Source organism: Atractosteus spatula, unplaced genomic scaffold (assembly GCF_055471065.1).
Source record: "Atractosteus spatula isolate fAtrSpa1 unplaced genomic scaffold, fAtrSpa1.hap1 Scaffold_178, whole genome shotgun sequence".
NCBI lineage: Eukaryota > Metazoa > Chordata > Actinopteri > Semionotiformes > Lepisosteidae > Atractosteus > Atractosteus spatula.
Window position 1 is genome coordinate 1,405 of NW_028296739.1, and position 18,024 is coordinate 19,428.

General features: G+C 39.8%; 2 non-coding genes across 2 annotated transcripts; both read right to left on the bottom strand.

Moving 5' to 3' along the window:
* Nucleotides 1-318: 318 nt before the first annotated feature.
* Nucleotides 319-400, bottom strand: trnas-cga (transfer RNA serine (anticodon CGA)). Its single transcript has one exon. It is a non-coding gene; the product is annotated as a tRNA-Ser (tRNA).
* Nucleotides 401-3,011: 2,611 nt separating this feature from the next.
* Nucleotides 3,012-3,085, bottom strand: trnai-aau (transfer RNA isoleucine (anticodon AAU)). The gene has a single exon. It is a non-coding gene; the product is annotated as a tRNA-Ile (tRNA).
* Nucleotides 3,086-18,024: the final 14,939 nt, after the last annotated feature.

The following is an 18,024-nucleotide window of genomic DNA, read 5'->3' on the forward strand; positions in this document are numbered from 1 at the left end:
TGTTTCTAACACCAAATAAAAACTCAACAATTAGCGATCACGCCTTCTCCTCAGTTAACCCACTGAAACCCTCGCTGATAAGAATTCTTTACTGCGTGCTTTACGAGCACCTATCTTGTCGGTTCTTTGAGCTTTATTGATCCGATTTTCAAAGGCATAAGTAGAGCACCAGACGTGCGAACGCAAAATGTGTGGTTATCTGAAGAATTGATTTCCATGGCAGCGGGTCCAAGCGATTTAGCGTTTTTATAGTACCAGAAAAGGAGAAGCGGCACTTCGCCTCTGCCACGCAGGCACACTACAACGTGCGGCAGCCGCCGTAGACGACAGGATTTGAACCTGCGCGGGGAGTCCCCACCAGATTTCGAGTCCATCGCCTTAAACACTCGGCCACGACTACGGCGAGCTCGCCACTGCCGCATTCCTCCTATAATCTAACACGAGTGCGAGGTGGCTGGGGAAACCTTTTCAGAGTCGCTCCCCGTTAAAAAAAAATACCTTTGACAAAATACGTGCCGGCAGACAGACACGCCTCCGAGGGTTTAAGGGTGGCTTCACGTTCAAAGGATAAAGTCTCCCCGTCCTGATGTCAAAATGCAACTTTGGCAGACAGAAAAAACATCAACAAACCACAAATGTGGACAAGGATTTTACAAGCTGCACCACACTGCACTTTGAAAAGCATTTAAATTAGTGTTAGACGCAGGAATTGCCTTTGGTTTACGCGCTTACGAAAGCCCTCAGCTCCTGCAGTTGAATATAATGCCGTTACGTGTCGAAGCAGTAACGTACGTCATCCTACCACTGCAGCACGGGGAATATAGGGAAACGAGCACACACTACGAATCGTCTCAATCACTCCCTAGAGTTGTAAGGCGCATTGAAGGGTGCACCGCCATCATTAATCGTTGCGCCTCTGTGAAAGGAAAGCTCTTGAGCAGTCTTTGAAACAGCTCGGATGAAACACTTGATTGCTTCCATGTGCATCTGGAGTTAATTTCTTATTTTCACTTCACGCCGCCCAAAGCATTTCTAAAACAGGAGATTCGCGTTTGGGAATGCGCCCTGCCCTAAAAATAAAACAGGTCTACGGGTCTGAAACCTGCTCCACAGAAAACAGTTTTGTTGCGCTTTTGATCAAAGGGAGATTCGTTGTTCTTACTTTTTGATGACATAACATCCAAAGGGGCTTCTTTGGAGCTGAATTCCAACCAGCATCCTAAAGTTTCTTGGTGGTATCCTTTACAGTCCTCTGTTCGGTCGACAAGGGACTGAAGTGGGCAGCTTTCCTCACACATGCAGTGCAATGTACTGTAGTGTTCCCGTTCACTGAATTCGCAGTTCTGCATCAGACCTCTAACTCGTTTCCTAAGTCTTGGTCAGCTTGAATTTAAGCCACGAACCATGCTTCTACTGTATAAACGTCTAGAGGAATCACAAACTATTTGAGAGGCCATGATTCCAGGGGGAACTGACAAAGTCTATCTCTAAACACCTAGCGCAGTCTCTCGAGAGACTGTCAAAAATCTCTTTCTCCATTTGCGTTGCAAGTAAATGGAAACACAGTCTCAACCCAGAGTCACTTGGCAGTAGCGGCACTTAACCACTGTTATTGTCACTGCTTGATACCAACGTTAGCCTACTATACCATGTTCAGCCACCGCTGGAAAACGTACTGCTCTAGTACCACACGTGTCAGACATGGAGAGCGACAAGTGTGTGATTTGAACCCATGCATGCAGAACACAATGTATCAGTAGTCCATCGCCTTAACAACTCAGCCACGACTACAGCAAACGCTGCTATTGCTGCATTCTTGCTACAATCTCACATGGATCGCGAGACGCCGGCGTAAATCTTTTTCAAAATCGTCTCCGTTAAAAAAAAAAACCTTTCCAAAATACAAACCTTGCAGACAGACACGCCTCCGAGGAATTAAGGGTTGCTTCATGTGGAAATGATAAAGTCTCCCCGTCCGGACAGGAAAATGGCACTTTGTTAGACACAAAAAAACAATCAACAACAGACAAATGTCTACAAGCATTTTAGAAGCCGCACTTGAAATAGCTCTTACATTCGTGTTAGACGCAGGAATCGCCTTTTTATTGACGCTCTTACAAACGCCATGGAAAGCAAAACAAAGCAAAGCAGAGCAGAACAAAACGAACAAAATAAAACCCTCATGTCCTGCACTTGAATATAATGCCGTTACGTGCCGAAGCGGTATTGGACGTCATCCTAGCACTGCAACCCGGGGCGTACGGTATATGGGAACGAGCACACGTCACGAATCGTCTCTAATCACTCCCTGCACTGTAAGGCGCCTTGAAGCGTGTACACTCAACATTCATCTTTGCGCATCTGTGAAAGGTAAACTCTTGAGCAAACTCTGAACCAGACGCTCAAACTCCAGCTAGGATTAGGGGTTCAAGTAACTCCACGCTACTTGAACACTTTGTTTACGCTCAGTGCTGGATTTTGGGAACTTTAGGACGAGTGGGACTTTTCTCCTATCTGTCAATTCGCTTTGTTTTGGAGACTCTTGGCTGTCTGTGTTGTATAGTGCAGCGTGAAGAAAACGTTTTCGAAAACTGTGCCGGCTCAAAAGTTGTAAGAAATCCTCTCCAGCTCTTTTAAGTCTCTTCAGTTTTGTCATTTAAAGTGAAACTAGATGTATAACTGGTGCCTCACTTATGCAAATATTGCAAATTTACATAAGTGAGGCTCCAGTTCGACATCTAGTTTCACTTTATATGACAGAAGTACATCAGACTGTGCCGGACTGGGGGATCACTTCCGGTTATTTTTACCATCTTAAACATTTGAAATTCTCCCCTATGCAATTGTGACACTTTATCTTGGCTCCACCTAGGACACTCTTCAATCTTCCATCACTTCTCTCGTCTCCCACAACACTCTCGTCTGTCGGCAGTATGTGGCGTCTTTGAATTACCACCAATCTCACCACAGCAAGAAAGCAACGGGTTTTGGCAAGAGAGGAGGAGACTACCTGGCCTGAACGGGGATCGAACCCGCGTCCTTGGCGTTATTAGCACCACGCTCTAACCAACTGAGCTAACAGGCCTCGTGCCCGCTGTCCTCTCTGTGCTGCAAAAAATGGAATTCAGGGAAGTTTCTTTTGTCCTTCTTTGAATAGAAAGCCCTGCGATTCAGTGTACGGGCTTTCTCGTGCTGTTTAATGGTTCTTGTAACCCAAATCCTACACTGGCCTGAAGTGCCCCCCCATTTCACAGCATTTTTTAGCTGATTTCAAATGTACCTAAAGGAGAAGCATTATTGAAGACCATCAATTACCAAGAGCTTTTGTCAAAGGTTTTGGTGGTCACTTTTAATGACCACAGAGAGCTATGACCTCGGTTTTACATCTCATCCAAAAGACGGCGCCTTTTACCACACAGCGTCTCCGTCACTATACTGGGGCATTGGGACCCGCACAGACCTCAGGGTGAGCGTCCCACAGCTGGCTCCATTAACACCGCTTCCAGCTGTAAGCTTTGCTTTTCCCTGTAGGTCACCCTCATCCGGGTACTGACCTGGCTCACACCTTCTAAGCTTTAGTGGGTTTTCAGTTGCGAGTTGAAAGGGGATGCAAGTGATGGAGCCGCTCGCTGCAAAAGCCACTGGATTGGCCGGGAATTGAACCCGGGCCTCCCGCGTGGCTGGCAAGAATTCTACCACTGAACCACCAATTCACGCTGAAAGGGGCTCCAAAAAAGACGCGTTTTTACCACTCTGTGCTGGATGTTGGGTCCCAAGGGAACTTCTGGACGAGTGAGAATTTTCTGCTATCAAAATTTGGTTTCGGAGACTTTTGGCAGCCTACAGATGCAGCCATTCAAAATGCGCGGGCGATACCGCGTTATTTTGCGGTACGCTGTACGCAGTCTACCGCAAGCTACCGGTAAATACCGCGAGTTACCGTAAATTCTCCTATAATACGACAAGCAAAATAATAGTATCCGGAATTTCCGCAAGGTGGAGCTAATAAAGCTCAACCTCTCATGTTTGAGCTGTGGCCATCAAAGTCTTTAACGAAGATATTACTAATAGTATTAATAATGAATGACCTTGGACAAGCTGTAAGTGTAAACTCAAAGTATTGCCCTGGTCAACATTCTTTTTTTCATTGACCGTCTTTGTAAAAGTAACACCACAGCATTTCGCAATCACGCATTTGTTTCCAATCATGCAAAGTACAGTAATTTTTGAGAATCGATTCACCATGCCTTTCACATGCTCATAAAAGAGATTGATTTAGGAACATAAACATATTACCGTATGAAAACTGTACTGTATACAGTATGTATATGTATATTTAATGTCTTAACTGTGCCCGTTTAAGTATTGAATATTCATATCTGATTTTACCACTGAAGGGAAATCTTAGTAGCTGAGCATAAAAAGAATAGGAGCATACTGCAACGCGTGTGAAGGCCATAAACGATATTAATTTTGGAACATAAACATAGAGTATATGGCTGGTCTCGGTACTTTAAAGAAAACATACACGAAACATGGTTTCATTATGACCAGAATCGGTCTTGAGATATTTTTAACTTGATTTACAGTATTTGAGAGGTATGTCTTAACACCGATACCACAGTGCTTAAGTACTGCTCACGTATATGTTTCTAGGTTTATATTATGCATTTCATACGGTCAAATTACTTTTGAGCAACTAATAAGAAGCGCGAAACGGTATGCGTTTTAGTTTCGTTTTGTGCTGGGACCCGTGGATTGATTAGAGATATCAAGTACATACAAGTCATTTTTTAAATGTTGTAGTTCGTCTTGAAAAAATGTTACGAGTACATCATCTATCAACAATTACACAGGTTCTGTTTCCATATTGCGGATTTTGGTTACGTAATATTATTTTCTAGATTTCACGTTGTGAATATATGATTTGGGCAAACAGAGCCGCAAAGAAGTACATTATGGGTTGTTGTTGTTTTTTTTGCAGTTTTATCTAGAACAAGCGATGCTTAAACCTTTGTCTGATTCTTGTGAAACTATCCACACGACAGTTACAGTACCTAGGAGTTGACTTCAGTGATGTCACTGATGGGATGTTTCTAAAAATCCATCCTCTGTAAAACGTCTTCTCTAGTTGTCCTGCATATGTATTCGCTAATGAAGCTGTGTGTTCTGAGCCTGGATCTCTACATTTCTGTATGAACCAGCTTAGAGGGCTAAAGACAGCTTGTGTTTAAATTGAGTGTAAGGCAATTTATGCTTCTAAAGTCATGGTCAGCATTTATTATTGTACTGTGCTGTAAACTTGTTCTGTGCCTAGTCACATTATTTTATAGCGTTTTTATAGTGTTATCAAATCCGGTGGCGCTGTGTGTTAGTTTCCTGACTCCCATGTCACATGGTCTGTGATTGAAACCTGTGAAACCGGTTTAATTCGTCACAGCCAGCACTCCGGCAGAGAGGGGGTTGTACTCGTAAAGTAGAAGCAGGCGAGATTTCCAGCGAAAGACACCTCCCCCCCACCCTCATACGATTCGCATTGTAATTACACATTGTAATTGTATTACACATTGTACACATGCTTAAAAGAGAAGAGAGAAAACGCAAGCCTTCTTCAGGTGTGAGGGTCTTCTGCTCAGAATGAAACGCTAAAATGTAATGTAGGCTCTGAATGGGTTCAATTATGATTTGGGCTTGATTAAGGTCGCTGCCTTTCATCTAAAACCCTACTTGAATCCTTCGAAACTAAAAATCAGCATTAGTGAGTTCTAAATAAAGAGGTATCCAGGTAACAGTGAAACGGGCGACAGTCTGGGGAGATCGCCCGTTTTCCATGTAAATAGTTCCCTGGTTCCGCACCCCTTGGTGTTTCTCTCGCTCTCTCTCGGGTCACCTGATCATTAGCTCGAAAGATTTCAGTGCTTTGTGTATATTCTAATGGTAGTGGGGGCAGGGTGTGTGGAAACAGGTTTGGTTGAAATTGCATTGGAGATCTATGTTCTTCACACCTGAAACATTTTCTCTGAAAGCATTTTCTTCGCAGTTTAACCGATCTTGTTACAGCATGTTACAGTTTACTATTATTAACCATATTAATTTTAAGTGCTTAATGCCATTTTTTGACCAGGCACGAATATTCTTAAGTCCATATCTTCGCAAGGGAATCAGTGCGAATTGTAATACTAATTAAATTAAAACTACTAACTACTAACTAATACTAATTAAAACAAACCAGAAACGTGTTGTTCTGTCTAATGACATTACAAGTGGAAAGATTACAGATTTTAATCGTCTTTAATTTTGTTACGTTATACATTTTAGAAACGTTTCATCCATACAAACACCACAAAACTATTTTCGATTGTATTTCTGAATAGTACAGATGCAGCCATTCAAAATGCGTGAGGTATTTCGCGGCATACCCCGGTGGGCGTGTCACAGTATCACGCGGTATGACGCAGTTAACGTGGTGTCACGTGGTTAACTATCCGGCGTCGCCTTGTAAAACCGCCAGGGGGAGCTTAACCTCTCATGTACAGCATTTGAGCCTTTAATTTTGAACTGTGTATTACAGCATGTTAATCATCAGTCATTAAAATGTTGGTATATTTTATGAAAGCAAGATTGCTCAGTTGGACAAAAGTACACAACCTACCTTTATCAGAAATATCAAAGCCTTTACTGAAGATATTACTAATAGTATTAATAATGGATGACTTTGGACAAGCTGTATACTCAAAGTATAATTTCTTTAGCACATTTGTACAAGCACTTGGAATCTGTCCAAGCCATACTTTGTCAGGCATTTTGTTTTACTTCAACGGGCATAAAAACTTCCTTGCTTTTAACAGGGCGTTTCATAATTTCTAGCTACGAAAATGATTTAAAATGCGACACCTATCATTCAACTAGAGCTTAAAATATCACAAGGAAAAATACACACCGGTATTTCATTTCTCCCTAAACATTGTAAGCTTCGAAGTCTTTAACTAACGTGATACCGGAGTCAACAAGCATACTTTTAGAATTTGATTAAAAGGGAATATAATATGGAATCGCGTATCTCAAGAATTTAATAACGGTATGATTACATCCGTGTACTGCGGCAGGGCTGTGTAGGGCTGTTTCGCCTGCCTGATCATGCGAGCTCTCTTGTAGCCTACTGGTCTAGGTGCGTGACTACCAACTGGCAGGTTGTGTGTTCAAATCCAGCTGGTGCTGGACTTTTATTTTAACAAACATTTCTTCGAAAAAATAGGTAAGCGATATTATGGACAATCAGTTGACTTTTATATTTCAAAATATCGCAACATGATCGATATTTGCGATATTTTGAACATATCTTCCCTTCTGACAGCGGTTCCTGCTTCTATTGTGTGTGTGTGTGTGCAACAGTAAATTTTTATAGAGAAATGGAGGCTGGACAGTATGCGTTACAATATAAACATTTATATTGATTTTAATCGTGTTCTGATTTAAATCGCAAACGCGTGTTTAATTATGTGTTTTTAATCATAATCAGGCTAATGCATTTCTACATTTTCTGTATGAACCAGCTTAGAGGTTCATACAGAAAGACAGCTTGTGTTTAAATTGAGTGTAAGGTAATTTATGCTTCTAAAGTCATGGTCAGTATTATTGTACTGTGCTGTACTGTGTCACATTATTTTATAGCGTTTTTATTGCGTTATTAAATCCGGTGGCGCTGTGTTAGTTTCCTGACTCACATTATTTAAACTACCACACTGATCATTCATCTCTAAATAAACTTTATTTTATATAGCGTTTTAAGCGATTAGGTAATTAGATTGCTCATAAACCTAATCGCTTTTTCTACATAAACACAGTGTGATTGCTCTCTGAAAATGCTTTTCCTTTATTTTTAAAGTAGGCTCAGATCGTATTATTATAAACTTTCTTGGAAAAATGTATTTTATGTAAACCATGTTTGCTATTAATTCATTTAGGGCTAAAATACAGATGCAGCCATTCAAAGTGCGCGTCACAGACACGTACCGCAGGTGACGTCGCTCAGTATGACGCAAGATGATGCGTGGCACCGCAGTAAGTGATTGGTTGACCAACAGGGGCACTCGTGGTTCGTTGGTCTGTCGTAGAAAGACTTACAGTAAACGTCTTTGCTGTGCCCGTTGTAGATATTGAATTTTACCACTGAAGGGAAATCTTAGTAGCTGAGCATAAAAAGAATAGGAGCATACTGTAACGCGTGTGAAGGCCATAAACGATATTAATTTTGGAACATAAACATACAGTATATAGCTGGTCTTGGTACTTTAAAGAAAAAAATACACACCAGTATTCCATTTCTCCCTAAACATTTTAAGCTTTGAAGTCTTTAACTAACGTGATACCGGAGTCAACAAGCATACTTTTAGAATTTGATTAAAAGGGAATATAATATGGAATCGCATATCTCAAGAAATTAATAACGATATAATTATATTCATGTTGCAAAAGAACTGCAACGGACATAAAAACTCCCTTGCTTTTAATAGAGCGTTCCATAATTTCTAACTACGAAAATGCCAGGTGAAAGGATTTGTAAACATATTTTGTTAAAGCAAGTCAGTTTTTTCCGCAACACATAAAAGACATTTTTCCAAGAAAGTTTAGCCTTTGTCACTAATGAAACCACTAAATAAAGACATAAATATAGAAATCTTAAGATTTGTTTTATTTAATGTTGGTAGCAGGATGAACTGTCAGAGTGTATATTTTGTCGCAGAGTTGCTGCAAGATGTTAACAGTGAAAAAGGTATTTAGAAATGAATTATTTCAAGATGAAAATTTTCAGAATAATTGCAAATCTAGCAGGATAGAGAAAGCACAGAAAACTGGCAGTTAGATTGATCAGATTAGTATGAAAAGTCATTTAGCAAAGGGAATTAGAAGAGTGACAAACTAGTATACTTTAGATCTTTTTTTTCTGAACCAGGGACAATCTGATCATGTTTCCCTATAACAATAATAAAAAACTTTATTTGATATATCACCATTAAAGGTGGCATCTCAAAGCAATACAGTAGATGTAAAAACAGATAAAAGGACCACAGATTACAAAGTAAATGCATATAAGAAAGACCAGCAGGTAGAGGTGCTACCAAAATTAGAAAATGAAGCAGATACAGACACTAAGTCTTCTGAAAAGAAAGGTTCTGAGGTTAGATTTAAACTGGCCCTGGTGTGTGTGTGTTTGTGTCTGTCCTGTGATGGACTGGCGCTATGTCCAGGGTGTATTCTGCCTTGTGTCCGTCGCTTCATTCAAGTGCATCCAACACACAGTTCAACGCTAGCAACTACACAAAATCTAAAATATGAGCTCTACTTGCCACTTACAGTACCAACAGTACCAGCTAACTTTAGTAGTGACATTTTCATGGATCTTTTTAACAATAAAATTTACAACATCAGACTTCAGACACAATTAAACAGGCCTCAAAAAAGTCTGGTACAAACATTTTCAGCATGGAATAAACCGTTACTTTAATGGTATAAACCTTAAATGGATTCATATTCTCAATAAGATTTGGTGCTCAGTAACATGACTTAGAAAATGACAGAAGACATACGTATCATGCTTATCCTTCTATTTTTCATAATCGTAAACTCCTTAAGGCAGTTACATTTTCTCTGTTCTGACCTGGAGTTACAGAGAAATTTAAATTCTAATAAGAGATTTGTAATGAGGAAAGTCATACCAATCACTCATACAGTACCAGGATTTGCAATTACAATACAAATACTTTCTTTCTGTATGTGTTTATTTTGCAGTTTGAGTCTATGGCATTCCTTTGGGGGTCTATACTCCAAGGCATGACTTTTTTATGTATAAACATCAGTATTTACTGCTATTAATTACTGTACGATTTATAGTTGAAATCTGAGCCTAGATATAAAGTTAAAATCTCGACAAAGCAATGTAGGAAATACAGAGAAAATAAATCCTTTCTGACATCTAAAATCAGTTTCGATCAAGGTCTCTAAAACGAACAAGAAAAAGAAGATTTTCGGAGGGCAATTACGCTGTGTTTATATAGAATAAGTGATTTATGAGCAATCTAATTTCTTGTTCGTTTAAAACAGTGAAATGTCAGCTGTAAAAGATCGCACCAGAAACAGCACTCTCTCTGCCTGTCATAGACGTTCAGGAAAGGCTGAATGAAGTCATGTCAAGTACAATAATTCGGAGATCAATAATACCAGTTGTAGGACAGTACATAAGGAGGATAAGGATTTTGAAGTTGACTCGAAATCTGATAGGTAACCAGTGCAAGGACTTGAAAACAGGTGTAATGCATCCCTGATAGGATTCTTGCTGTCATATTGTGAACATATTGAAGATTGCTCAGTGTGGATTTAATTTCCCCAGTGAACAGGATGTGCATTTATTAATTCTAGAAAAAAAGCCTTTCTTGATTTCTCTAGTTCTTAGTTTCTCTAGTTCCCTTTAAAATAAACTATTATTCCACAATGCAGAGTATTACATGGCCAGTATTTACATATGATATTTGTGATTTAAAGAAATTAACACAAGCAGCTTTTGGAGATTTAAGTGTTGGCTGAGTTATTGCAGGATAAAAGACTAGAGATGTTGGCAAGAAGAAGATAGTTTGGGGAAAGCTGAGGAATACACTTATAACAAGAACACTTCCTAATGGGGTTAGGCATACTTTTGATGAAGATGATGAAGTTAACAGACTATATGTTTACATAGATACTGAAATAAGGATTGTATTTTAGATTATGTGTAGTTGCTGGCATTTAACTGTGTGTTGGATGCACATGAATTGAAGGAATGGGCAAACATAGCTGATGCGGATCCACAGAGCCAGCATATTAAGATGTTTATAATTAGAGGCAATTTGTTTAAATAACTAGGTATGGATACTGATGTGCAAGAGAGGTGGAAAGGCTGTTTCCTTAAGCCAGCAGTATAAAATATTTTATTCTCAGTGAGATGCTGCCATTTCATAGTGGGTTTCTAACACTGTGTATAGTTCCATCCACACAGTGCCTTTACTTCCATTTCTAATCTCTTTATCCAGTACAGAGGATTTGGAGCCTATCCCAGTAAGCAACGGACACAAGGCAGAATACACCCTGGACATAGCGCCAGTCCATCACAGGACAGACAGACACAAACACACACAGACCAGGGCCAGGTTTCCCATAAACTAATTAACTTACCAGTATGTTTTGGAGTGCGAGAGGGAGTCATATCACACATATGGAGAAAAACCATGTAACCCAGAGAGAACATGTAAACCCCACACACACAGGATGGCAGGAATTGAACCTAGGACCCCAGTGCTGCAAGATAGCAATGCTAACCACTTTGCCACCATTATAAATGGATGGATATCTTAGTTATCTTTCTAGTTCACAGGTTTGCATGCATAATTTAATTTTGAAAGCCACTGAGACATCAGGTACTACTGTTGTATTTATGAAAAAGAAACAAAACAAAAAACATACTAACAACTGTGCCATCCTACTCCTTAGCTAATACATTTTATTATTCATAAACAGTTAACATTGTTAGCAAAATATTTTGAATTATATTTAACCCTATTTTTTCTTTAGTTTTGTATTTAACTTATTATATGATAGTCAGACTTAATGTATATTTGAACAATGAAAATATATTTTTACAAGATTTTACATTAAGCACTTAAAATTAATATGGTTAATAATAGTAAACTGTAACATGCTGTAACAAGATCGGTTAAACAGCGAAGAAAATGCTTTCAGAGAAAATGTTTCAGGTGTGAAGAACATAGATCTCCAATGCAATTTCAACCAAACCTGTTTCCACACACCCTGCCCCCACTACCATTAGAATATACACAAAGCACTGAAATCTTTCGAGCTAATGATCAGGTGACCCGAGAGAGAGCGAGAGAAACACCAAGGGGTGCGGAACCAGGGAACTATTTACATGGAAAACGGGCGATCTCCCCAGACTGTCCGCCCGTTTCACTGTTACCTGGATACCTCTTTATTTAGAACTCACTAACACTGATTTTTAGTTTAGAAGGATTCAGGTAGGGTTTTAGATGAAAGGCAGCGACCTTAATCAAGCCCAAATCACAATTGAACCCATTCAGAGCCTACATTACATTTTAGCGTTTCATTCTGAGCAGAAGACCCTCACACCTGAAGAAGGGGGAGGTGTTTTTCGCTGGAAATCTCGCCTGCTTCTACTTTACAACCGGAGTGCTGGCTGTGACGAATTAAACCGGTATTACAGGTTTCAATCACAGACCATGTGACATGGGAGTCAGGAAACTAACACCGCGCCACCGGATTTGATAACGCTATAAAAACGCTACAAAATAATGTGACTTGGCACAGAACAAGTTTACAGCACAGTACAAAAATGGTGACCATGACTTTAGAAGCATAAATTGCCTTACACTCAATTTAAACACAAGCTGTCTTTAGCCCTCTAAGCTGGTTCATACACAAATGTAGAGATCCAGGCTCAGAACACACAGCTTCATTAGCGAATACATATGCAGGACAACTAGAGAAGACGTTTTACAGAGGATGGATTTTTAGAAACATCCCATCAGTGACATCACTGAAGTCAACTCCTAGGTACTGTAACTGTCGTGTGGATAGTTTCACAAGAATCAGACAAAGGTTTAAGCATCGCTTGTTCTAGATAAAACTGCAAAAAAAAAACAACCACCCATAATGTACTTCTTTGCGGCTCTGTTTGCCCAAATCATATATTCACAACGTGAAATCTAGAACATAATATTACGTAACCAAAATCCGCAATATGGAAACAGAACCTGTGTAATTGTTGATAGATGATGTACTCGTAACATTTTTTCAAGACGAACTACAACATTTAAAAAATGACTTGTATGTACTTGATATCTCTAATCAATCCACGGGTCCCAGCACGAAACGAAACTAAAACGCATACCGTTTCGCGCTTCTTATTAGTTGCTCAAAAGTAATTTGACCGTATGAAATGCATAATATAAACCTAGAAACATATACGTGAGTAGTACTTAAGCACTGTAGTATCTGTGTTAAGACATCAGGATGTCTTCTATCTTCTTCAGGATGAATAAAGTGGGCCTATTTATCTATCAATCATATTTAAATAACTAGTGTTCTGTACCGTGGTACCCCTAAAAGTACCACACTTGTACCATACAACAGTAGTACCTGATGTCTCAGTGGCTTTCAAAATTAAATTATGCAATAAATAACCACATGTAAGACTCTGATGCTTAAAATGTTTAGGGAGAAAGTGGAATACTGGTGTGTATTTTTTCTTTAAACTACCAATACCAGCCATATACAGTCTGTAACGTAGGGATTTCTATACGTCTTTATTTAGTGTTTACATTAGTGACAAAGGCTAAACGTTTAGCTTCAGTAACGTGTACATATCTCCCCTTTTTATAAAACGACATGGTTGAAAACTGTTCCAGAGCCACTGTTGTTTCATCAGTGAAAAGTACATCATGAAATGCCTCTCCCTGTTCAATCCACTGGAAAAAAGAAAAGGAGCATAAAGCTTCTGATGGTCATAAACGATATTCATTTAGGAGCAGCATCAGAGGTATGTTTTTAACTGCACTGCATTGGAGAGAATACCATAGTGTGTTTTTTTTTACTCCCTGGCGGAAACTGGCTTCCAGAAGAATCAGTATGGCTCAGAGATTAAATAAAACTTCACTCGCACCAAACAAATGTATATTTCTAAATATCACAACATGATCGAATTTAAGTCATTTTAATAACAATGAATAGTCACCTATGCGTTACAATATAAACATTTATATTGATTTAAATCGCGTTTAAATCACCTTTATTTAAAACCCATAAATAAAGCTGATACTGTTTAGACTTCCAATTATTTAAAACTGTATTAAAGCAGCACGATACACAATGCAACGTAAATCGCTATCTTTGTCTTCTGTGTAATAATGTTCACCTCTCTGTCCAGCAAATTTACAGGTTAAAAACAATACTGTTAGGCTGGGAAAACGATTTTTTTTAAGAAATACAAAATGAGATATAATGATATGTTCCGGCTTAGACATTAACGAAGAGCATAACGCGTGTACTGCATACACTGCAAGTACAACCCCCCTCTCTGCAGGAGTGCTGGCTGCGACGAATTGAACCGGTCTCACGGGTATTTTCAAAGTAGGAGGCGAGATTTCCAGCGAAAGACACTCCCCCCCCCCTCAAAAACCCAGTAAGTACAGTACTTACTAGTTAAAGGCTAGGCTCCCGACTACGGCGAAAGGAACCCTTCTTTCATTAGAATACAATGAACATATTTTAGCCCTGAATGAATAAATAGCAAACATGGTTTACATAAAAGACATTTTTCCAAGAAAGTTTAGCCTTTGTCACTAATGAAACCACTAAATAAAGACATAAATATAAAAATCTTAAGATTTTTAAAATGCATGACTTTGCTAAAATTTATTTGAAAATAAAAACAATTACAACCGCCAGGGGAGAGAGAGAACAGGGGAGGGATGTTGGTTTTGCATAAGGGGCGGGGCTATGGAAATTAGGTCTGTTTGGGAATGTGTAGTTACATGTTCTGGCTGTTTGTGAATTATCGTTGTTGAGTATGGAGTGTTGAGGTATTGATTTTGTGTAATGCTTTATGTTGAAAATTGAGGTGGATTTTGTTTATGATAAACAGGATAAACTGGGATGGGAGGAAGGTTTGGTTTTGCATAAGGGGCGGGATTATGATAATTGGAGGACTTTGCGAGAGTAAAATGGTTTGATATATTTGATTTTGTATTGTGGTTGTTATCTATGTTTTTGGTTGGTATTATGTTTATATGGTTGTTTTTGTTGGTTGGTTGTTATTATGGTTATTAATAATACGATCTATAGTTGAAATCTGAGCCTAAATAAAAAGAAAAAGCAAGTGATTAGGTTTATGAGCAATCTAATTACTTATTCGTTTAAAACGCTATATAAAATAAAGTTTATTATTAATTTGCTGCACAGAGCGGTGAATATTATTATGCATAAGACAAAGATAACGATCCTGATCAGTTTAGAAATCTGTGTACGCTGTAAAGTTTTTACTTCTTAAACTTTTAAAATACACGTTTTGAATAGAAAGAAATCCTCTTCCTGTTACAGTATGTATAGCAAACTAGCACGTCTTTTTTCTCCAATCAGAGGGGTGTCAGATGGTGTCAGCCAATCACCATTCTGCGTTGGGTAGCAACGGGTGACTGTTCTCAGGCGGAAGATGTAAACAGCTTAATGTTCGTGTTAAATAATTTTTTAATATTCAATTAAACGGGCACAGTTAAGACATTAAATATACATATACATACTGTATACAGTACAGTTTGCATACGGTAATATGTTACGCGATTAAAAAATAAATAAATAAAACTGGAAGGTTCAGCACCAGCTGGATTCGAGCACACACCCTGCCCGTTGGCAGGCACGCACCTAGACCAGTCAGCTACAGTCAGCTCGCATGAGCAGGCAGGCGAAACAGCCCTACACAGCCCTGCCGCAGTACACGGATATAATCATACCGTTATTAAATTCTTGAGATACGCGATTCCATATTATATTCCCTTTTAATCAAATTCTAAAAGTATGCTTGTTGACTCCGGTATCACGTTAGTTAAAGACTTCGAAGCTTACAATGTTTAGGGAGAAATGGAATACCGGTGTGTATTTTTCCTTGTGATATTTTAAGCTCTAGTTGAATGATAGGTGTCGCATTTTAAATCATTTTCGTAGTTAGAAATTATGAAACGCCCTGTTAAAAGCAAGGAAGTTTTTATGCCCGTTGAAGTAAAACAAAATGCCTGACAAAGTATGGCTTGGACAGATTCCAAGTGCTTGTACAAATGTGCTAAAGAAATTATACTTTGAGTATACAGCTTGTCCAAAGTCATCCATTATTAATACTATTAGTAATATCTTCGGTAAAGGCTTTGATGCATAAATATTTCTGATAAAGGTAGGTTGTGTACTTTTGTCCAACTGAGCAATCTTGCTTTCATAAAATATACCAACATTTTAATGACTGAAGATTAACATGCTGTAATACACTGTTCAAAATTAAAGGCTCAAATGCTGTACATGAGAGGTTAAGCTCCCCCTGGCGGTTTTACAAGGTGACGCCGGATAGTTTCCGGCAGAGCGTCAAATGACGCGCGATTAACCACGTCACACTGCGTGACACTGCGTGATGCCGCGACACGCCCACCGGGGTATGCCGCAAAATAACGCACGCATTTTGAATGGCTGCATCTGTACGTTCATTGTCTTCCAATCGAGTCGACATTGGAAGCCTGCCACACCCGGACTGTTAAACCAACGCATTAGCACGTCAAAGCCCATTGAGCCAGTATTGGCTTTAGTATCCCCCCCTTCTCCCCTCAATTCAATTCAATTCAAGGTGTTTTATTTGCATGACAGATGGGTACAAGCAGTGTTGGGTATGTATATTGTAACGCTTACAGCAGACAGGCACTGTGTAGGAGCCGACGCACCAGAGCAGCGCCTGCATTTATAACTTAGTTTTTAAAATTAGTCAAGCAATACGAAGCATCTCCTTTTACTTAGTGCCTGAGCATACTGCAACGCGTGTGAAGCCCATAAACGATATTAATTTTGGAACTTAAACATACAGTATATGGCTGGTCTCGGTACTTTAAAGAAAACATACACACCAGTATTCCATTTCTCCCTAAACATTTTAAGCATCGAAGTCTTTAACTAACGCGATACCGGAGTCAACAAGCATACTTTTAGAATTTGATTAAAAGGGAATATAATATGGAATCGCGTATCTCCAGAATTTAAAGACCAGACAATCGCAAACTCGTTTTCAATAAAATTATTTTATTCATTCAGCAGTTTGTGAGAGGGACATCCAGCAGGGAGAGACACACACACCGGTTTTCATTGACAACATTGTTTTTTTTTCAATTCCTCTTGTCTAACAGGAATGTTTTGTTTGTGGACAGACTGTTAGACAAGAGGAAAAGACCGCCTCCTCCTACGAAGCATTTCGTTGATCCGATCACGAATTCTTTTCCAGTCGTACGCAGCAAGGGTTGAGAATCTCCGATTCACCATCGTACTAATGGTTTCCCGGAGATTGCAAGGCAAGGCACTTTTGCCTCTGGACCCATCGAAATTTACAGACGTGGTCCACCCCCAGTAAATTTCAAAAGTCACAAGATTTCGAAACACGAGGGCGGCGTAGCGGTCGGCTCTTGCTTTCCCGTCTATGCCGATGCACTGCAAGTACAACCCCCCCTCCATCTCCTGGGTGATGGGTAGCAGTTGGACATCTGGGAGAATTATTCGTCCCACTGGCATCTGTGAATTCCGCTGTGCTTCCTGGGGGGAGATAGCCGGCGGGGACAGCATCAACAGAGTCCTGCGCGGTGGTGAACTGAGAGGCCGGGATGGAGTGTCCTGAGGCGGTGTGTGCTCTGCGGGGGGCAGAGCTTCCGCCAGGCATTGCAACCTGCGCGGCGGGGAGAGGCACTTTTCAGGAGACAGCTGCTCAACTGTTTGACTGCTGGAACATACTGTCTCCTTCCTCTGCATTTTCAGGAGTGTCTCTAGCCTCCCAGTCCTCCCCAGTAATGCATCGTATTGCTCCCGCTGCTGCCGAAATGTCTCCATACAGGTGCTGCTTCTACAGGTTGGCACCCTGGCCAGTGGCCGAGAGCAGAGACCCACGGCCTGTGGCAAAATAACATAAGTCATGTAAGAAATAAAGTCACACAGTAGTATTCATCAGTCGCGGAACAGAAGTCAAAATAAACTTTTCTTTTTTTCCGTCTTACCGCTTTCTTTTTTACTGTCCTTGTGGTAGATCGTTTCGCCCGTGCGGTGTTTTCTTGAAGAACAGGCTACGAAGAAATAATTATAATTGAATTTAAAATTCAAAACGGCAATAATACCTTGTAATATGCGCTGTAATCGCGTATTTCAGATGAAGTCTGCTGTATTTGCTTA